At 38.5% G+C, this 23,108-nt stretch overlaps 1 protein-coding gene across 3 annotated transcripts in view; it reads right to left on the bottom strand.

The window, feature by feature from the left end:
• Nucleotides 1-23,108, bottom strand: part of SALL2 (spalt like transcription factor 2) — an 802,697-nt gene that overhangs the window by 601,764 nt on the left and 177,825 nt on the right. For 2 of the 3 annotated variants that reach the window (XR_013826964.1, XR_013826965.1), the window contains one exon: nucleotides 19,882-20,004. The exons of the other annotated variant lie outside the window; for it this stretch is intronic. The gene's annotated coding sequence lies outside the window, so the exon portion shown is untranslated. The remainder of the gene's footprint in view (nucleotides 1-19,881; nucleotides 20,005-23,108) is intronic. 3 annotated transcript variants of the gene reach the window in all.

Genomic DNA, 23,108 nt, shown 5'->3' with positions numbered 1-23,108 from the left:
CCTTATTTTGTCATTCCCATCATTACCACAATCATCTTTATTATCATTTATGGAACACTTACCATATGCCAAGTCCATTGCTAAGCACTTTACAACTCATTTTATAATCTAAAAACCGCAAAGTAATATTAACCCATCCTCAGTTGAGGAAACTGAGGCTTAAGAATGTTTAAAGATGAAGGGATTTCTGAGATAAAGTAAATGCTGCAGGCAATATAAGATGAGATTAAAAAATAAAAGCTCCAGAGTTAACCAACTGGACAGTATTTCTCAAATTTTACTGTACATTTAAGAATAACATGAAGAAAAAATATGTCCTATTCTGATGAACAGATTCTGATTCAATAGGTCTGGCATGAGGTTGGGGGTTTACTTTTTTAGTGAGTTACTTGATGATTTTGGTTCAAGTGACTGGGAGATTTTACTCTGAAAAACACTATAAATGGAAGACTGCTGAATTTCAGGAGGATGGATAATATGAAAATGTATGTGTTGTGTATTCACTTAGATGTTAGGTGGTTAGAGAACCTCAGAACCCACCTGGGGACACCTAATGCACGTAACACCTTATTCTGATTAAACCATATCCTATTTTGATTAGTAAAAATAAAATCTCTTTTTTAATGATAAACAAGGTAATGACTTTTGTTTTCAACAACAGCAAAAAGAAATTTATCCATGGTTTAATGAATGGTGAGATTTGGTATAAAACTGATGTAAGTGCAAGTTTTTGTCACGTTAGTGAGCTAGGCCAGCTGTTAGTGGAATGCCTTTTGTAACTGCAGGTACTCAAACATGAAATGGAGAAAGTCTTAATTCTATGCCAAGGGCTATTGTTATGATGATGGACGCTGTTGGATCAAAGATTTTTGTAAGTGTTCGTTGTTTATTTGTTTTCATTCTTTATTTTTAATTAAAAAACAAAACCTCTCTATATGTTAAAGGCCATGAGTCAGTTATTTCTTAATATTTCCTCCTCTGTTCTAAAGGTTAAATATATTATACTTCATAATTTTAATTAATCTTTTTACTCTTTCTGGATTCTTTACAACATTTAAAATTCATATTGAAGAAAGCAATTTACAACATTGAGAAAATTTTGTTTATTGCAAAATATAGCACAATAATTATCTAACCTCTGCCTTCATAGTTCTCCTAATAATTTCCAGGAGAGACCACACTGATGACTTATAATTGTTTTATGACCATGTTTAATCTTCTGCCATATCCTCACAGCCAGGCTTTCCTTTTCCTGTATCTGTGGTGACTTGGTTGGTGCAGGGCTTATTATTGAATTTTGTTCCTCAAGCTCATCTAATTGGTAAATATTAATTGATATTACTAATATTATTGGAATATATTTAATTATAATATATATAAATTACACAATATAAAATATTGGACTATATATGTATATTTTTTTATTTTGTCTTAAGAATTAGAAACCTTTATTTAGAATCACTTATAGAATCAAAGAGATTTTTTTTCCATTTAGATGAATAAGATGTACTCTGGAGCATTTTTCATTGTCACAAATTTGGCAGCTGGGACCCAGAACTAGGGACCAAGAGGCATTAAGCGTTCACCATTTTCCATTAAGAACAACTCACAGCCAGGCACTCTAGGATTTATGAAGAAGCAACTGTACAGACCCTGCAACCCCTGATCTTCACTTCTTTAGCTGATGTGAGGGATGCAGCAGTCAGGAGAAGAGTATCATCAGAGTGTTCCACTTTCCCCATGAGCCACTTCAGACATCGCTATCCTAAAATACTTGCTTTTAAAGACAGAGATCATCGGAGTAAAAAGGAAAACTGCATGGCATTCTGTCTTTGGATATCTGTTTCTGGAGCAGATTTTGATCTATTTTTGCATCTACTTAAGCAGAAGATGAGGAAATCAGAGAAGGATGGTACAGTGAAGGGGGGCAGCATTGGGGCTGCCTGGGTGTCTCCATGAGGCACAGTGAGGAGGAGTGAGTGCTGTGTCCCACAGGTGCCACCTCTGAAGGCAGCAGGCCTGAGTCATCAGCCAGTTCTCCACCAGGAAAAGGGGAGACAAGAGGCCATGGGGAGTGCTTCCTGAATGGGATCTGACAGGGAGGGGAAGATCCTGCCCTGAGGAGGCTCCTGAGCGTCCCCGGCTGCTCTCTCACAGGGATGCTCGCACATCGAGGCCATCAGTGGTTGGGCAGGAAAGCAGTGACACCCAAAGGTGCACACCAGTTAAATGAGAAAGTGTCTGCCATTTTAAAAAAATTCTTCTTAACTTTTGTTTCTTCCCTAACCTCAAGGGAATTAGAACCAAAGACAAAAGGCAGAGGAAGAGAACAGAGCAAGCCATGCTGACCTTACTGCAGCCAGGAGTCAAGCCTCAGGTTCAAAGAGCAGAAGAGAGAAATGAAGATGGAAGTTTTAACCAGGGCTGCACTGAGATTTATTTAATACATGAAAGTGGCCCAGAGGTCTTGTGGTTTTCTTTCCAAGATGTCTCTAGGGGACAAGGTTCAATGTTCCTCCAAGGACCCATCGATACTTATGCCTCCTTGCTTTACTCGGATACTCTCTCCTCTCCCCCTTGCTCCACTTAGAAAATGCTTATTTTGCCTCAGGTAGGCTAACTTGTATTATTTCAGTGTATCATCTCCTAAATCTGTAACTGATGCTTGTCCTTTGATTTACCTATAGGACTAAAACTTTTGAAATAAAATGGTAAGCAAGGCAGCTTTATTTTTTTCCCAGCAGTACATCCTTTCCTTGAAGTGATGAGCTGAGAATCACCCATCTGCCTGAATGAAGGAAACATCATGTGGTTTGAAAAATGAAAAAAAGCAAAAACTCTGTAAATACTGCAACAATTGTCTTGTTACACACAGTGATCATTCTAAAAACTTAAATGACCAAAACTGTCCCATCTGTAGCAAGAGACGCACATCTAAGTTGTTCTCTTCCATTATCCGTACAGTAACTTTACAAAAGCTGGTAGGTGGACTTGCCTGGGATCTGGTGACGGCATTCATGTGTTTAGTCGCAAGAGGGGCCTGCTGTATCTCTGTCAGTAACGTCCCTGATCAGATGGGGAAAGAGTAGTTAGCTCACATGCAATATTGAAGTCATGTGGAAACTATGACAAATGATATACTTTATTCTCTTTGTTTTAAGCAGAATAGTCTGGGCACAGCTCCAAAACATTCAATGATTCCTGGCCTTGTCCCAATCCATTATGAAAGGTTTTCTTGCTACTTCAAATGGGATGACACACAAAGAGGAAGACAAGAAGTGGCTATGCAGCTTTCCAGCTTAATTGATCCATTTTTGTCAATTTTTTGTAGGAACAAAGAAAAGTGTAATTTTTTTTCCAGTGGGAAGAGAATTATTTTTCCTCAATCTCTTTTAGTTCTCTTAAACTTGAGAAGATAACAAGAAAACGTTTTCAAGTCTACTCCCCCTTCTTTCTTTCCTTTTTGCCCTCCTTTCTCTCTTCCTGGCCAGTCTACTCTGTGTTGGGGCCGCTAGGCACACGCAGAGAATGGGGAAAGACCAGTTATGAACAGGGTTTGTGGAGCGTAAGGATGAGTGCCAGGTCTATTGTTTCCTTTATACCAAGACATGCCGTCTATAAAGGCCCTCCTAGTAACACATGATCCCTAGAAACATTTTAGGAGACCAGAGAATCGGGCAACTTGGCTTCTAGGTTAGGATCTGACCTTAACCTTCTCAGTCACTTTGAGCACATCACCCTCTGTATCTGAGTCTCATTTACTCTTTCTTGTCATTTTTTTAAAAGTATTTCTTTTCTTTAAACTTTTTATGAATTTATTTATTTTATTTTTGGCTGTGTTGGGTGTTCGTTGCAGTGCACGGGCTTTCTCTAGTTGCGGAGAGCGGGAGCTACTCTTCGTTGCAGTGCGCGGGCTTCTCATTGCGGTGGCTTCTCTTGTGGAGCATGGGCTGTAGGCGACTGGGTTTCCGTAGTCGCGGCACATGGGCTCAGTAGTTGTGGCTCACGGGCTCTAGAGCGCAGGCTCAGTAGTTGTGGTGCATGGGCTTAGTTGCTCTGTGGCATGTGGGATCTTCCCAGACCAGGGCTCGAACCCGTGTCCCCTGCATTGGCAGGCAGATTCTTAACCACTGCACCACCAGGGAAGCCCCATCTTTCTTGTCATTTAGAGAGACTTTCCCCCTCCTCTCAAGGCTGTATAAGACTTGGTGTTCTTCCTGAATAGGCCACAGAAATGCCAATAAAAATCCCATTAGAAAAATCTTTTAACTTCCTTATGAACAAAATGTTGTTCAACCGAAAATAAACAGCATAGAGACTTCCTACTCCAGTTCTTAATGTGCACTTTTTCATACACAAAAAGAGAAAGTGAAAAGAAAATCACATCATTTGGCTTAGCAGTGGGAGACGTGCCCACAAGATGTCAGTATATGTTAGAAGTAATACACAAATTCAGTGAAGTTGCAGGATACAAAACCAATACAGAAAAATCAGTTGTGTTTCCACATACTACTAACAAACTATCAGAAGGTGATGTTAAGAAAACAATTCCATTTACAATTGCAACGAACAGAAAATATTTAGGAATAAATTTAAACAAGGAAGTGAAAGACCTGTACATTGAAATCTATAAGACATTGATTAAGGAAATTGAGAAGACAAAAATAAATGGGAAGATACTTTGTTCTCATGGACATAAAAAATTAAATTGTTGAAATATCCATAGTACCCAAAGCAATCTACAGATTGAATGAAATCCTTGTCAAAATTCTATGGCACTTTTCACAGAAATAGAACAAAAAAATCCTGAAGTTTGTATGGTACCAAAATAGACCACCAATAGCCAAAGCAATCTAGAGAAAGAGGAACAAAACTGAGGGCATCACATTTGCTTATTTCAAACTATATTACAAAGCTATAGTAGTCAAAACACTGGTACTGGCATATAAACAGACACATTGATGAATGGGGTAGAATGGAGAGCCCAAATATAAGCCCCTGTTGTCTAGGTCCTCCGGCCTGGTGTCAGGCCTGAGCCTCTGAGGTGGGAGAGCTGAGTTCAGGACATTGGACCACTAGAAACCTCCCGGCCACATGTAATATCAATCAGTGAGAGCGCTCCCAGAGATCTCCACCTCAATGTTAAGACCCTGCTCCACCCAATGGCCAGCAAGCTCCAGTGCTGGACACCCTATGCCAAACAACTAGTAAGACAGGAACACAGCCTTACCCATCAGCAGAGAGGCTGCCTAAAATAATATTAAGCTCACAGACACCACAAAACACACCACTGGACGCAGCCCTGACCACCAGAAAGACAAGATGCAAACCCACCCACCAGAACAAAGACACCAGTCCCCTCCACGAGGAAGCCTACACAAGACACTGAACTAACCTTATCCAATGGGGGCAGACACCAAAAGCAAGGGGAATTATGAACCTGCAGCCTGCAAAAAGGAAACCCCAAACACAATAAGTTAAACAAAATGAGAAGACAGAGAAATATGCAGCAGAGGAAAGAGTAAGGGAAAAACCCACCAGAGCAAAAAATATGAAGAGGAAATAGGCAGTCTACCTGAAAAAGGATTCAGAATAATGATAGGAAGGATGATCCAAAATCTTGGAAATAGAATGGAGAAAATACAAGAAATGTTTAACAAGGACCTAGAAGAACTAAAGAGCAAACAAACAATGATGAACAACAAAATAAATGAAAGTAAAAATTCTCTAGAAGGAATCAATAGAGAATAACTGAGACAGAAGAACGGGTAAGTGACCTGAAAGAGAGAATAGTGGAAATAACTACCGCAGAGTGGAATAAAGAAAAAAGAATGAGAAGAATCAACGACAGTCTCAGAGACCTCTGGCACAAAATTAAATGCACCAACATTCGAATTATAGGGGTCCCAGAAGAAGAAGAGAAAAGAAAAGGGACTGAGAAAATACTGGAAGAGATTATAGTTGAAAACTTCCCTAATATGGGAAAGGAAATTGTCAGTCAAGTCCAGGAAGTGCAGAGAGTCCCATACAGGATAAATCCAAGGAGAAACACGCCAATTCACATATTAATCAAACTATCAAAAGTTGAATACAAAGAAAAAATATTAAAGGTAGCAAGGGAAAAACAACAAATAATATACAAGGGAATGCCCATAAGGTTAAGAGCTGATCTTTCAGCAGAAAGTCTGCATGCCAGAAGGGAGTGCCAGGACATATCTTAAGTGATGAAAGGGAAAAACCTACAACCAAGATTACTCTACCCAGCAAGGATCTCATTCAGATCTGATGGACAAATTAGAACCTTTAAGACAAGCAAAAGCTAAGAGGATTCAGCATCACCAAACCAACTTTACAACAAATGCTAAAAGAACTTCTCTAGGCAGGAAACACAAGAGAAGGAAAAGACCTACAATAACAAACCCAAAACAATTAAGAAAATGGGAATAGGAACTACATATTGATAATTACCTTAAATGTAAATGGATTAAATGCTCCAACCAAAAGACATAGACTGGCTGAATGGACAGAAAAGCAAGACCTGTATATATGCTGTCTACAAGAGACCCACTTCAGACCTAGGGACACATACACACTGAAAGTGAGGGGATGGAAAAAGATATTCCATGCAAATGGAAATCAAAAGAAAGCTGGAGTAGCAATTCTCATATCAGAAAAAATAGAGTTTAAAATAAAGACGACTACAAGAGACAAAGAGCGACACTACATAATGATCAAGGGATCAATCCAAGAAGATATAACAATTGTAAATATTTATACACCCAACATAGGAGCACCTCAATACATAAGGCAAATGCTAATAGCCATAAAAGGGGACATTGACAGTAACACAATCATAGTAGTGGACTTTAACACCTCACTTTCAGCAGTGGACAGATCATCCAAAATGGAAATAAATAAGGAAACAGAAGCTTTAAATGACACATTAAACAACATGGATTTAATTGACATTTATAGGACATTCCATCCAAAACAACAGAATACTTTCTTCTCAAGTACTCATGGAATATTCTCCAGGAGAGATCACATCTTGGGTCACAAATCCAGCCTTGGTAAATTTAAGAAAATTTAAATTATATCAAGTATCTTTTCTGACCACAACACTATGAAACTAGATATCAATTACAGGAAAAAAACTGTAAAAAATGCAAACACATGGAGGCTAAACAGTACACTACTAAATAACCAGGAGATCACTGAGAAATGAAAGAGGAAACCAAAAAGTACCTAGAAACAAATGACAATGAAAACACGACGACCCCAAACCTATGGGATGCCCCAAAAGCAGTTCTAAGAGGGAAGTTTATAGCAATACAATCCTACCTTAAGAAACAAGAAAAAGCTCAAATAAACAACCTAAACTTACACCTAAGGCTATTAGAGAAAGAAGAACAAAAGAACCCCAAATTTAGCAGAAGGAAAGAAGTCATAAAGATCAGATCAGGAATAAATGAAAAAGAAATGAAGGAAACAATATCCAAGATCAATAAACCTAAAAGCTCTTTCTTTGAGAAGATAAACAAATTGATAAACCACTAGTCAGACTCATCAAGAAAAAAGAGAAGGAGACTCAAATCAACAGAATTAGAAATGAAAAAGGAGAAGTAACAATTGACACTGCAGAAATACAAAGGATCATGAGGGATTACTACAAGCAACTACATGCCAATAAAACGGACAACCTGAAAGAAATGGACAAATTCTTAGAAAAGCACAACTTTCTGAGACTGAACCAGGAAGAAATAGAAAATATAAATAGCCCAATCACAAGCACTGAAATTGAAACTGTGATTAAAAATCTTCCCACAAACAGAAGCCCAGGACCAGTTGGCTTCACAGGCGAATTCTATCAAACATTTAGAGAAGAGCTAACACCATCCTTCTCAAACTCTTGCAAAATATAGCAGAGGGAGGAACACTCCCAAACTCATTCTATGAGGCCACCATCACCCTGAAACCAAAACCAAAGGTGTCACAAAGAAAGAAAACTATAGACCAATATCACTGATGAACATAGATGCACAAATCCTCAACAAAATACTAGCAAACAGAATCCAACAACACATTAAAAGGATCATACACCATGATCAAGTGAGGTTTATCCCAGGAATGCAAGGATTTTTCAGTATATGCAAATCAATCAATGTGATACACCATATTAACAAACGGAAGGATAAAAACGATATGATCATCTCAATAGACGCAGAGAAAGCTTTCAACAAAATTCAACACCTATTTATGATAAAAGCTCTCCAGAAAGTAGGCATAGAGGGAACTTACCTCAATGTAACAAAGGCCATATATGACAAACCCACAGCCAACATCATCCTCAATGGTGAAAATCTGAAACCACTTCCTCTAAAATCAGGAACAAGACAAAGGTTGTCCACTCTCGCCACTATTATTCAAAACAGTTTTGGAAGTTTTAGCCACAGCAATCAGAAAAGAAAAAGAAATAAAAGGAATCCAAATCGGAAAAGAAGAAGTAAAGCTGTCACTGTTTGCCGATGACATGCTACTATACATAGAGAGTACTAAGGATGATACCAGAAAACTACTAGAGCTTATAAATGAATCTGGTAAAGTAACAGGATACAAAATTAATGCACAGAAATCTCTTGCATTCCTATACACTAATGATGAAAAATCTGAAAGAGAAATTATGGAAACACTCCCATTTATAATTGCAACAAAAAGAATAAAATACCTAGGAATAAACCTACCTAAAGAGACAAAAGACCTGTATGCAGAAAACCATAAGACACTGATGGAAGAAATTAAACAGCTTTCTTCAGATGGAGAAACAGATAGAGAGATATACCATGTTCTTCAATTGGAAGAATCAACATTGTGAAAATGACAATACTACCAAAGCAATCTACAGATTCAATGCAATCCCTACCAAACTAACAATGGTTTTTTTTTTTTTACAGAACTACAACAAAAAATTTTAAAATTTGCATGGAAACACAGAAGACCCTGAATAGGCAAAGCAATCTTCAGAAAGGAAAATGGATCTGGAGGAATCAGGCTCCCTGACTTCAGACTATGCTACAAAGCTACAGTAATCAAGACAGTATGGTACTGCCACAAAACCAGAAGTCTAGATCAGTGGAACAGGATAGAAAGCCCAGAGATAAACCCACGCACATATGATCACCTTATCTTTGATAAAGGAGGCAAGAATATACAATGGAGAAAACACAGCCTCTTCAATAAGTGGTGCTGGGAAAACTGGACAGCTACATGTAAAACAATGAATTAGAACACTTTCTAACACCATACACAAAAATAATCTCAGAATGGATTAAAGACCTAAATGTAAGACCAGACACTATCAAACTCTTAGAGGAAAATATAGGCAGAACACTCCTTGACATAAATCACAGCCAGATCTTTTTTGACCCACCTCCTAGAGAAATGGAAATAAAAACAAAAATAAACAAATGGGACCTAATGAAACTTAAAAGCTTTTTCACAGCAAAGGAAATCATAAACAAGATAAAAAGATAACCCTCAGAATGGGAGAAAATATTTTGTTGCAAACGAAGCCACTGACAAACAATTAATCTCCGAAATATACAAGCAGCTCATGCAGCTCAATATCAAGGAAACAAACAACCCAATCCAAAACTGGGCAGAAGATCTAAATAGACATTTCTCCAAAGAAGATATACAGATTGCCAACAAATGCATGAAAAGATGCTCAACATCACTACTCATTAGAGAAGTACAAATCAAAACTACAATGAGGTATCACCTCACACCGGTCAGAATGGCCATCATCAAAAATTCTACAAACAATAAATTTTAGAGAGGGTGTGGAGAAAAGGGAACCATCTTGCACTGTTGGTGGGAATGTAAATTGATACAGCCACTATGGAGAACAGTATGGAGGTTCCTTAAAACCAGAACTATCATATGACCCAGCAATCCCACTACTGGGCATATACCCTGAGAAAACCGTAATTCAAAAAGAAGCATGTACCACACTGTTCATTGAAACCCTATTTACAAAAGCCAGGACATGGAAGCAACCTAAATGTCCATGGACAGATGAATGAATAAAGAAGATGTGGCACATATATACAATGGAATATTACTCAGCCATAAAAAGAAACGAAATTGAGGTGTTTGTAGTGAGGTGGATGGACCTGGAGTCTGTCATACAGAGTGAAGTAATTCAGAAAGAGAAAAACAAATACCGTATGCTAACACATATATGTGGAATCTAAAAAAAAAGAAAGAAAGTTCTGATGAACTTAGGGGCAGGACAGGAATAAAGACGCAGATGTAGAGAATGGACTTGAGTACACAGGGAGGGGGAAGGGTAAGCTGGGACGAAGTGAGTGAGTAGCATTGACATATATACACTATCAAATCTAGAATAGATAGCTAGTAGGAAGCAGCTGCATCGCACGGGGAGATCACCTCGGTGCTTTGTGCCCACCTGGAGGGGCGTGATAGGGAGGCTAGGGGGGAGATGCAAGAGGGAGGGTACATGGGGATATATGTATACATATAGCTGATTCACTTTGTTATACAGCAGAACCTAACACAACATTGTAAAGCAATTATACTCCAATAAAGATGTTAAAAAACAAAAGTAAAAATAAACCCATGTGTACATAGTCAATTAATTCATGAAAAAGAAGCCAAAAATATACTTTCAGGAAAGGAAAGTCTCTTCAATAAATGGTGTTAAGAAGAATGGAAAGCCCTATGCAAAAGAATGAAACTGGACACTTATTTTACACCATACACAAAAATCAACTCAAATTGGATTAGAGACTTGAACATAGACCTAACCCAATAAAACTCCTAGAAGAAAACATACAGAACAAATTCCTTGACATCAGTCTTGGCAATGATTTTTTGTATTTGACACCAAAAGCAAAGACAACAAAAGCAGTAATAAACAAGTGGGACTACATCAAACTGTGAGGCAAAAGAAACCAGGAACAAAATGAGAAGGCAATCTAGGGAATGGGAGAAAATATTTTCCAATTATATATCTGCTAAGTGGTTAATATCAAAATATATTAAAATATCATATGATCAATAGAAAAAGCAATCTGATTAAAAAATAGGCAGATCATCTGAATAAACATTTTCCCAAAGAAGCCATACAAATGGCCAATGGGTGAATTAGAAGATACTCAACATGACTAATAATCAGGGAAATGAAAATCAAAATGAAAATGAGGTATCACCTTACACCTGTCAGAATGGCTATTATCAAAAAGAAAAGGAAAAAAGTGTTGGTAAGAATGTAAAAAAGAGGGAACCCTGTGAACTGTCAGTGGAAATGTAAATGAGTGCAATGTCTATGGCAAACAGTATGGAGATGCCTCAAAAAAATTAAAACGAGCACTACTATACGATCCAGGATTTCCACTTCTGGGTATATACCTGAAGGAAATAAAAGCACCATCTCAAAAAGATATCTCTTCATTGTAGCTCATCTACAATAGCCAAGACTTGGAAACAACCTAAGTGTCCATTGACAGATGAATGAACAAGGATAATGTCATCAAAAAAAAAAAAACAAACCCTGCCATTTACAACATGGATGAAACTAGAGGGCATAATGTTAAGTGAAGACAAAGTCAAATACTGTATGAAAATTAAAATTAAAAAAATACTGTATGAAATCACTTGTATGTGTAATCTAAAGCACAGGCACAGACATACACACACAGCAGAACTCATAGGTACAGAGAACAGATTGGCGATTGTCAGAATCAGTGAGGATGGGGGTGGGAGTCTGTGAAGGTGTTCAACAGGTACAAACTTCCAGTTAAAGATAAATTACTCCTAGGATTGCAATGTACAGCATAATGACTATAGTTTAAAATTAAAAAAAAAAAGATGTCACTATATGAATTCCTCTGGCTCTCAAAGTTCGTTTTGCTTTTTTTCTAGTAGTTTGAACAGTTGAATAACAAATTTGGAGTAGAATGTATATATGAGTAGAGTAGCTTTCACTTGAATGAAATATACAAGATTAAAATAAGATATAATGCCTAGATGGGAATGCATGGTCAGCATGAGAAAACAGTCATCAAGGATGTCACAGGGAGGGACTAGGGAAGATCCGGGAACCCCAGTAGTGATTCTGTGCCCTCATATGATATGTGAATTTGGAATTCCCATAAAGGAATCAAGGAGAGTCTGAAGACAATCTACAACAGAATAACTCAGTTATTCTCATTGGGGTTTCTTTATGAGGTGCTGAAACAAAAATAAAATGCTTGAAATTTGATCATTTGGCATAAACAACTTCATTAGATGAAATTAAAGGATAAAATGGAAAAGAATCTTCATTCCTTCAATGTCAAGAGAAGGAAATATTTTTATTTTGGAAAGCATTTATACTGTTAATAGTTTTTATATTTTCACTGATTAAACAGTATGTTATGAGAAGCTCTGTCTTCGTGACAACTATAACAATAATTATAGAATTGCACCAAACAATATATGTGCACTCATGACAAACACATGGCCAAATATTTGGATTTAGAGGACCTGTGGAGCCTTGCTTCCTACAACTTCTAATAAGTTAAGCATAGAGTTACATCACAAGCGAATATGATTTTACTGCACTACCATTTGTTATTCCAATACACAACTGGAGATATAACAGAAGTCAGAACCCTGTTTTGTTCTCATTTGTCTGAGTGATATTTGCTGTTGTGAAGTTACCAATTCCCATGATTTGGCGGGTAAGTAGGAAGGAAGGGGGGTGATGGCTTCTGGCTTATCTTTTGTAGGGAAGTCGAGGATCAATGAACATATTTCACCTTAGAATCGAAATTGGAGGCAAGAAAACAATCAGAAGAACATGAATGAATATTTGCCAACACAGCATGATTCATAATGAATTTGTTTCTGGTAAGCCCTTCAGATTCCATCACAGATTAATTTATTAAATTTGGAAATTTGAAGTACTAAATCTCCTTCCCATATGTCCTTCAATATTGATCACTGGACTGTCCTTTACTATATATAATCATTTATCATTAAACCACAAGGAAAGGGAGCACAATGTTTAAGGCAGGCCAAATCTCCCAACCTGGGTGTTATACACATTCAGACTTGATCCAGCCAGAAACTACATTTCAGAGACAGCTGCTATAGTGCAGCTGAGGGACCTTGCACCTTTACTGTCAGGAACTCAGAGCAGGGCCATTTCAACAAGGGGGAAATCCTGCCATTATGCTGCTCCCCAGACTGCTGTGGGCATTCATGGCTCTCCTCTGCTTAGCTACACATGATTGCAAACCAGGGCGTCGGCTGCCTGTCAGCACTCAGAGGTGAAATGGGACAGAGGAGTAGATGTCTCAACTAAAAATACACTCTCACCCCTGCGTCACTCATTAATGAGTTATTTTGACCTTAAAGTCAAAGAACTAGCACTGTTTTAGAGACCCTGTCTGTACTTCCTTTTCTACTTGTCTATTTGCCTTTGGTTCTTTTATTTTAATTCTCCCGTTAAAACAATGAAACCAAATGGAAGATTGACAGCTACATTCCACAAGAACGTGTAACAGTATACAAAACGTCAGTTACCAACTTCTGTGGCATTGACATGTACTGAGTGTTTACAGCCTGTAGATAACATGTTTTGTAGGAGTGCATTATAGCATTGTGTCACAGAAAGATCTGGCGTGCTTCTCTGGATTTTATTTTACAAAGAGAAAAATAATCAGCTCCTCACAAGTGAGACAGAACACTTTGGACCAATGGGATAGAAAACGTGACATCAAGACATGCATAGGACACACGATCTACTAAGTACAGTTCTACCTGGGGAGGCAACAGGACTGAATATCTGGAATATCCTGATCTTCCTCAAAGTCTAATAAATAAGACTCAAAGTCAGGTTTCAAAAGAATATATTATTCCTGTTATAATTTCATGAAAACATAAAAAACTGAATAGATTCTGAAAACCTGAGGGGCTGATTTTTAACATTTCATGTTAAAAACATTTCACTTTATTTAGTGAAAACTCTAAATAGAGCCCTAGAACCCGGTTAAAAAAAAGAGATACATCAATTATTTTGGATAATATTGCCTTTCACCAAGAAAGCTGAAAATCTGTGAGTTTTAAAAGAACTCCACTGATTCAGAATGGAGAAAAGTAAAGAGAGGCTAAATGAATGACCAGTAAGTAGATTACAAGAAGGGTGCATACCCTATACTAAATTCTATTTTAAATGGACCCGCAAAATTATTCTGCTGAATAATTATCAATGCATGTCAACCTGTTTAATCTGTAGTTCCCCTCAGCTCAAAACTTTAGTACTAATTTTTCCATGCTCCTTTTCAGATAATGCCTAACAACGACCGTGGGAAGAAAAGTAGACATAGTTTTGTGGTGAGCCAGACTTTTTCCCCATCTGTGCACTGACCACGTGGTCTATGAACATAACACCCTACTTCCTGTTTGGAGGAGTGACACAGGAACCCAGGTACTATGTATGTGTGCTGCTAGGCCCTCAAAGACACTGAACTCTCAGCTTGAGGCAGAACTGAAAACATATGTGCAGGGGAATTCTTGCCACATGGTGCTCTCCAGCCTGCCCTGGGTATTCCTGGCCTTCATCTGCTCTGGTAGGGATGGTTCCAAACATGGGTACAAATGTTCAGGTTGAAAGGACTGCACACAGGCACATGGTACTTCACATGGACTTGGGGAGGAAAGGAGGATTGGAGAAAAGAAAGCTTATTATGATTTCAATTTGGTTTTTCTTTGGGTCCTAAATTAGTCTAATTCCTACATTATTTTGTTCACTACTCCAGCTCTGTTTTCTGATTTTTTCCCACAGGATTTGGTGCGGCCCAGAAAGTTACTCAATTCCAGCGAGCCATGTCCAGGCAGCTAGGGGAGGCGGTCACCTTGAGCTGTCAGTATGAAACAAGCTGGAGCCAGTACTATATTTTTTGGTATAAGCAGCTTCCCAGTGGAGAGATGACTTTCCTTATTCATCAGAGTTCTTCTGGCCTAAATGCAAAGAATGGCCGCTATTCTGTAAACTTTCAGGAAAGACAAAAATTCATCAGCCTCACCATTTCAGCCTTACTGGTGGAAGATTCTGCAAACTACTTCTGTGCTCTCTGGGAACTCACAGTGCTTGAAGTAATAGGAAAAGCCAAACAAAAACCCCAGAGCTCAATAAGAGAGAGCCCCCTTGCTGCGGGAGCCACGCTGAAAGGCACACCTGCAGATGCCAGACAAGAAATGGTAGTCCTGTGGTTGCTTAATCTGTGGTCTGGATCAGGAGATTTAATTCTAAATAAAATCGCCTGCTATCTCACTTGGGAACAGATGTCCAGAGTAACTTTCTACAAATACATACTCAGTCTTGAATTTTTGACTTTAAGTCCATCACACAGAACATGTGTAAAATTGTCTAAAGTTGAAAACTTGCTCCATAATAATTTAAAGTGGCAGTTCCACCTAAAGACACTCACATCACAAACCTGGGTCTAGTTATCTGAAATGGTCATGAAAATCATTTCCTTAGTCCTTTCCCCTTAGACTTTGTGTCAGGGTACAATCAGAGAAGCAAATTACAAGTGATCTAGAATAAGAGACTCACTGTAGAGAATAGAACTCAGGCAATAGCTAGAGCTGGTGGAGGGGTCTCTACAAAGCTGTTATCTTTGCATCTGGTGTTGAGCCTGAATTCACTGTTAGTCAGTTAGAGTGTCATTTGGGAAGGGAAGTTGGATGTGGACAAAAGCATGGACAGACTGTGACATGTACGGATACTAGAAACCATGAGGACAATGGAACCCACAAAGACACACTAAAACTTGTCTGTCTCTCGCCTCTTCAGTCTCAGAATGGTGGGTGACCGCAGGAGAAGTGGGTGTCATTTGCCCTCATGCTACATGCATACTTGGTCCAAGACAAAAAGAAGATGAGGAGGAGATCGGGTGGGCGGTAGAGGAGTTGTGAGTCAACAATAAGATGAGCTAGTTCATCAGCAGCCACATGTGTGAGTTGCCCAGTTCCTGGAGCCCTGCACCAACCAGCAGAGCTTAAAAAATATGGCTACTTCATGACAACTACCTTCTAAACCTTGTGCAAGTCTTTTTTTGTGGCCAACCCTAACCCAGAACAATACAGGGAAGCAAATTCTGGGACATAGATTTCCAGATAGTTGAGACACTACAAAGCTACTACAGTACCCTCTATGTCAACTAGTCACCCATCTATACCTCTTTTAACAAGACAACTTTCAAATAAAGACAACAGCAAAACTATGCTTCCTGTTAATAAGATGCAGTTATTCCCCATTCAACCAAAACCAAGCTAACCCTCTCCCGAAGAGAGTACACCCAGTTAATTTATCCATTTTGGGGTGGTGTTCTTTCCTCTTATACCTCATTCACACTGTCCCATTGAATCCTGCATCTTAACCACTGAGATACAATGAGATATGAGATAAACTTATACTTGCACATCATATGTTACCACAGGCAGACAAGTAGGGGAGAGATTTAAAAATGGTTAATGTATACATAACCATATTCATATCAAAATGAAAAAGAAATTGTCATAAGTATTATAGTTCTTGTTTCTGCAAATGACCACATGATTGTAGGTGGTATTTATAACTACCATTTCCATTACCCATTCCATAACCTATTTGCTCATAGCAAGTACCTTCACTCACTGTACTACTTGACTTCCTAAAAAACAAGTTTCTTATTCAGGAGCAATGCTATGTGGAAAACCATAAAGATGAATAAGGAATTCTGCAAGTCCACCACTGTGGTTTTGGCAGAAATTTGCAAGGCACTGAAGGCAAATCCACTTAAATATTTAAGTGGAAATAATCTTGCCAATACCCAGGGAAAATCGATATATTGTATTCTGGGAAATATCATTAAGAATGATGCCTGATTTCACATCAGAAGTCACCAAGTGAAAACATTTTTAAAGTGTTAAAACAAATAACTAAAACTTTGAAACTGGCTTCTTATGAACATGAAAGTATATTTTAAAATTGTCTTTGTTAAAAATCACTGCTATGGGGGGAAAGTCAAGGCATAGAATGGTAAACTGTATTTGCAATGCATATTTCTGATAAAGACTCAAATGCAATATATATTAAAAGCTCATGTAAATCAATAAGAAAAGAGTTAATAAGAATGGCAAAATCTTGGAGATCCAATTCAGAAATATTATATCCAATAGCTAATAAATATACAAAAATGATCATTATTCATTAGGGAATATTATTATTATTATTCATTAGGGAAATGAAAATAAAACCTCATCTGTGTCCTTTTAGCATCCTGAGTGAATCAGTATGGCTAGGAGAATAGGACCTAAGAAGAGAGGGAAAAATAATGACTGTCTCCAGGAAAATAAGTGCTTAAGTAAATTTCTTAGAAGCTCCCATCATTGAACTGATGTGGAGAAAACAACAAGCAGTAACAGAACACAGACCCGGACACTGAAGGAAAGGAAGGTTTTACTAGAAAAAAGAAAGTTGGTCCTTATTGGGCTTACTGTATGTCAGGCACTGTAGGATGCATCTCAGATTCATTATCTAACTCAAATATCATAAACCCTATGAGACAGATTTTATTGTTCCAATTTTTTTAATTTTTCAGAAATAAGACATAACTTTCCGAACTGTGAATATCATCTCTAACTTTTATTGCCAGCCAGAGTGTAGCATTTACGGGGCTCCTAAAGAGCAAGGTTTGAACTATGGAGAAGCACTTGGCCCCAGCACAGGGTGGCTGGATGTCACAGTGATGGTGACATTACTGGTTTAAACAGGAACCTAAAGGGAACTAGGAAAGAAGATGCCAAACCTGGGCCCAAATTGCCCCAGGATCAATAGATGAGGAAATCATCCACTAATCAGTTAACAGTGCTGAATGCTTTAGCAAGTTCCTTATGCAATAGTGTGCTGGGAAGAATAAGGGGCTACAGGGAAACATATTATTCCTTAAACACTCCAAGCATGTTTCTATATCAAGACCTGTGCTCCTTGCCTTTGTCCTCTCTATTGTGATGTTATGCCCCCAAATATCTACATGGTGCACCTCTGAATTCCTTCATGTCTTTACTCAAATGTCACCCCTTTGGGAATCTTTTATCTCTTTAATCTTTCTATTTTCCTTCCTTGAGAATCAGGCTCTAGCACACTGCATGCAGCAAGAAAGAAAGCTGAAGCACTGCCACCTGGTGTCCTGCTCAAATATTTTGTGATGCCTACACTGGCCTCGCTGCTGCCCTCTAGTGACATTGGGTAAAATTGTGGTGAAGCCTAGTCACAATAGAAGCTGCCATTGCTGAACCAGTCAGTAAACTTCCCAATGCAGAAATCAGGAGAGAGAGGATTCAGGAGAACTGGCTGGTTGTTTTCTTTTGCTAGCCAGATGTGAAAGTGATTGATTTCAAATGACATATACAACACATGAGATGATTTTGCCTGTGGAGTTATAGGCTACCTTGGAAAGAAAGCTCAGAATTGTTGTGCAAGTTTGGGGTTTCTTCTCTGGTAAGTATAATTGTGTCTACTGCTCTGTCCTTTCTTGTAGTATAGCAATATCCTGAGAAGTGGGAGCAAGAGTCAATAATGGGAAAAAATAAACAATTGTAGCCAATACTGCGTGGTACACTCATTTCATATTATAATATGCCCACCCAATCTCTCAATATGACACCTTAATGAATTGACTTCTCATTAACAGTAAGAACATGATAGACCATGGATACTCACGATAACACATGAAATCTGCCAGGTAACCTGCTACATATATCTCAAAAAAATACTGAAATTTATCTTGGGCTAGATTCCTCTGCGATTTCAGATTCTGTCTCCCAACACCCCGCCCCCACCCCCGCAAGATTCTGCACATTGCCTGCAGCTGGTTGAGTGCCTAAGCTAGGGAAGGTGTTGTGTTGGGTGATTTGAATGTGTGTTCTCACTTAATTCTTACTGGAACCCTTCAAGGTTGGGTCCATCCTACTTTAGGGAGACAGTGTAGCAAAGTGCTTGAGACCAAAGACTTGGGTTGTATTTCTAGATCTACCACTCGGTAGCTGAGTGATCTTGGGAAAATGACTTAATAATTTTTATGCTTCCATTTCCTCATATCTACCATGTGGATATTGACAGAATCTACCATGCAGGGTTCTTATGAGAAGTGAATGAGATGATGAATGCCAGTGCTGAGCCCAGCACCCCCAGAAAGACACTGGCTACTTGCAGAAAAGGGAATTGAACATGAGAGAGGTTCGATACCTTGTCTGGTGTTACAGAATAAGTGTCGGAGTGGAGCCCTCTCTCCATACCTTGTCTAGAGCAGATGCCTTCCCTCACCCCAAGAGCAACTCTCTAGCTCAATACAATATTGTATTTTTTAAGTGCTTATCACTATCTATAATTATCTTTTTAAAAAAATCCATTTATTCAATTCTTCCTCCTCCTACCGCACTGTAGGCCTTTTATATCCTTTCACTACAGAATCCTCTATGAATGAACAATACTTAGTGCAGGAGGCTCAATTTGTGTGTGTGTGTGTGTGTGTGTATATATAAAATAAATGTACAAAAGATAAAATTATTTCTAGAGTCCACGCTATTCAAACACTGATATAAAAGCTTAAGCTGGACTAATCTTTGTGTGTTTATCTAGAACTGTCAATATGTATATCCTGCAAGTCACTTCATCTAAGATTTAATTTATGCAATATATCTAGTGATCAATTGGCTTCTCCTCCATTTCAGGTAAGGTGGGTTGCTGAAGATTTCAGGATTCTACCTTACTAGTTGCATGAATGTCAAGGCTGTTGGAGGTATGCCTGTCTTATTCTGGACACATACCTTCCAATATCCGGGTGAATTTTTCAATGGATCAGTATTTTCATCAGAAATACGCTTCACAGCAAGTAGGCTTTATGATGGTGTGGTCATACCCACACTACCCTATTCATCAAGTGGTCTGATCTGGAGGAAAATAAAAAGGAGCTTTACTTGTACTAGTTTCTGTTTGTCTAGCAGTCCATTCCTAACCTCAGCCTTTGCACTTCTAAATTGGGAGACATTAATGAGATTTTTCAGGATTTCCTTTATTAACCACAGTGGCATCTCTTTTCTTGGGAAGGAAAGTCAGAGGTTAGCCATTGAGATATCTTCCAATCCTGTTCCACTTTCCAGAACACTATTTGAGTGTGTGGAAGGTACTGTTCCCTGAGTTTAGTACCTTCCCCATGCTCTTTCCTTTATTTATTTCAGTTGTTCACTGGAAAGAAGGTTATATAGTCAATTTACACTGCCAATTTTCCAGAAGTACATTTAGATTCTGAACAATCTTAATTACTGCTATCTTGTACTGTTAAATTTCCCCTGGATGTCTTTTTTTTTTTTTTTCCAGCTGTTTTTTAAGCTTACAGGGAACAGAGAGTATTGCTTTCATAATTTCAGATCTCTTAAGGATATTCTGGGCACAAGATGACTGTTTAAACTAATATGTGTATGTTCAATCAAACTAGCATTATTCCTGGACTGTGACACGGGCAAGATAGAACATAATTCTTATTTACTTTTAAACAACGCTATTTGAGGTAAAATTGACATTCCACAATATTCATCCATTTTGAATGTACAGTTCAGTGATTTTTGGTAAATTAGCTGACTTATGAAAGCATTACAATAATCCAGGTTTAAACACTTTTATCACCACAAAAAGCTCCTTCATGCTCAATTATAGTTAATCCCTGTTTTGATACCTGGCCACAGGCAACCAGTGATCTACTTTATATCTCCATAGGTTCCTTTTCTGAACATTTCATGTAAATGGAGTCATTCAGTACATTTAAGTTGTTCCATTTTTTGGCTAGTAGAAAGAAACCCAAAAAGCAGACTCCTGTTATTTTTAGAACGTATCTTCTCTACCATTTAAAACATTTACTGAGTATCACAAATGTAAGTGGCATAGTAGATTCCAAACACCATGGACCCCGTACCAGATAGATATGTGTTCTAGTTATTACCAGGTGTTTGACCTGGAGTGAATTCCTCAATCTCTTTCAGCTTTAGTTTTCCTGTTGGTAAATTGGGAATGATAGTAATTCTATTGTGTGATTTCTGTATTCGAACAATGTACATAAAGCAATAGATAATTTAGCACATGGTATGTGTGCACATTTATAATATGAGGATTTTGTTGAAAGTTCATATAAAAGATTCCTAACCAAAGTGTTTTTCTTGCCACAAATTGCCATCCCAATCTCTCTCAAGTTGAGTAATTGCAGTGCACGATGGGGCAGCCCACTTCTGAATGGTTGTCAGCTCTCTTTGTGCTGTGGACTCATGGGGGATGTCCTCACTGTTTGTGAAGTTGGTCTCAAGAAAGCAGTGTTTGAGCCCTCCTTTTGAGTAACAGGAAACTGAGTCTAGGTCAGAAATTGTTGGTGTGTTTCTAGGCCTTGTATGGGGTGTTGTCTCTGATTGGCTGGGCAACCAGATGCAGAATCCTATTTTCTGAAGAAGAATATTCCTCTGCTGAGGATACTTGGGCAGGATAAATGGAGAGGAATCCTTTGCCAGCTCCATTGTTAATCCTGTGACTTCATCTTGGCCTTAAGTCCAGGGGCTGCTGAAGACATTCTGAACAGTATGTGGCAGTGATGGAGAAGGAGGGGGATGTAGTCACGTAACTCTAGGTTCTATCTGTGAACGTGTGAAGACAATGAATACTCTGTAGAGAGATCAGTGTATGTCTGACTCTGCCTTTCTGAACAGAAATGAGCAGCATATTTAGTGTGGAACAGATTTCTCCATCTCTGCATGTTCAGGAAGGAGGGAGCACCAATTTCACCTGCAGTTTCCCTTCCAGCTCTTTTTATGCTTTACACTGGTATAGATGGGAAGCTGGAAAAAGCCCTAAGGACCTGTTTTAATGACTTTAAATGAGGATGAAAAGGAGGAAGGATAAGTAAGAATCACTCTGAATACTAAGGAGGGTTACAGCTACATGTACAACAAAGGATCCCAGGCTGAAGACTCAGCCACATCTCTCTGTGCCTGCACACAGTGCCCTTCAGCCTCTGCAGCCCAAGCCCAAGCCTGTGCCTGGTGCTGCTCTGGTACCAGCATTGAGAAAGAGCCATGTGTGAGGTGGAAAAGACAAATTCAATGAATTACAGTGTTTTCTATAACCAGGGGGAAATGCAATGATAGATAAACAAGAGTTCCAGTCACTGTAGCTCCGTCAACTAACGGGACTGTCATTACACATCACTCACCTCCATTCCCACCAGTATATTGGCCATATCATTGAATCAGATTCCTAGCCTCCTCTTTTGCCATGATTCCAAGTGAATTAGATAGTTACTCAAACCTTTCTAAAATAATCTGATTAAAGTAGGGTAATATTCACCACTCGTTGCTATATCCTACTTCATTGAAGGCATGTTCTTCAACACAAAAAGAAAGAACAAAGAAGAGAAATGGAAAAAGCAAATAATTTTTTATTGATTTCTCCTAGGTTTTCACAAAAAACTTTCTTAAGATTTTAAAGTGAATATACCTTCTTTTCCGTAAGGGTGTTAACATCCGAGTGCCCTATAAGCTCACTCTCATGTGGCTCATTTCCAAGAGTATTAGAGTGTATTATGTGTTGACTATTCATGCTCTCTCACCCTTACTGTGCTAATCTTTAGCTGGAGTATATTTTCTATACTTGGCCTCACTGTGGACTTTGGACACGGCAATGTGACCAGCTTTGACCAATGAAATGTGAGTGGATAGGAAGTATGTTATATCATAGCTAAAACTAAATATATTCACATGGCATGTCTTCTTTTGTTTCTTCCCTGCACTTACCAGGTAGTGGTTGTCCTTTCAGCTTTTATCCATAATGTGAAGAAGACGCAAGCTCCAGAATGGAAAGATAACTCATAGTAGCAGAACGGAATCGTCCTGTATCCAGGAGCAGAGCCTCAGAGTGCTGGGACTGCAGTTGACCCACAGCTAACATACCATGGACAACTCAGTAAACTTTGTTCTTGTGAGCCACTGAGATTGTGAGGTTGTTTGTACTGAGCATT

Source organism: Stenella coeruleoalba (assembly GCF_951394435.1).
Source record: "Stenella coeruleoalba genome assembly, chromosome: 2".
NCBI classification, from domain to species: Eukaryota; Metazoa; Chordata; class Mammalia; order Artiodactyla; family Delphinidae; genus Stenella; species Stenella coeruleoalba.
Note: the sequence above shows the minus strand (reverse complement) of the source record. Positions and strands in the feature narration are given on the sequence as shown.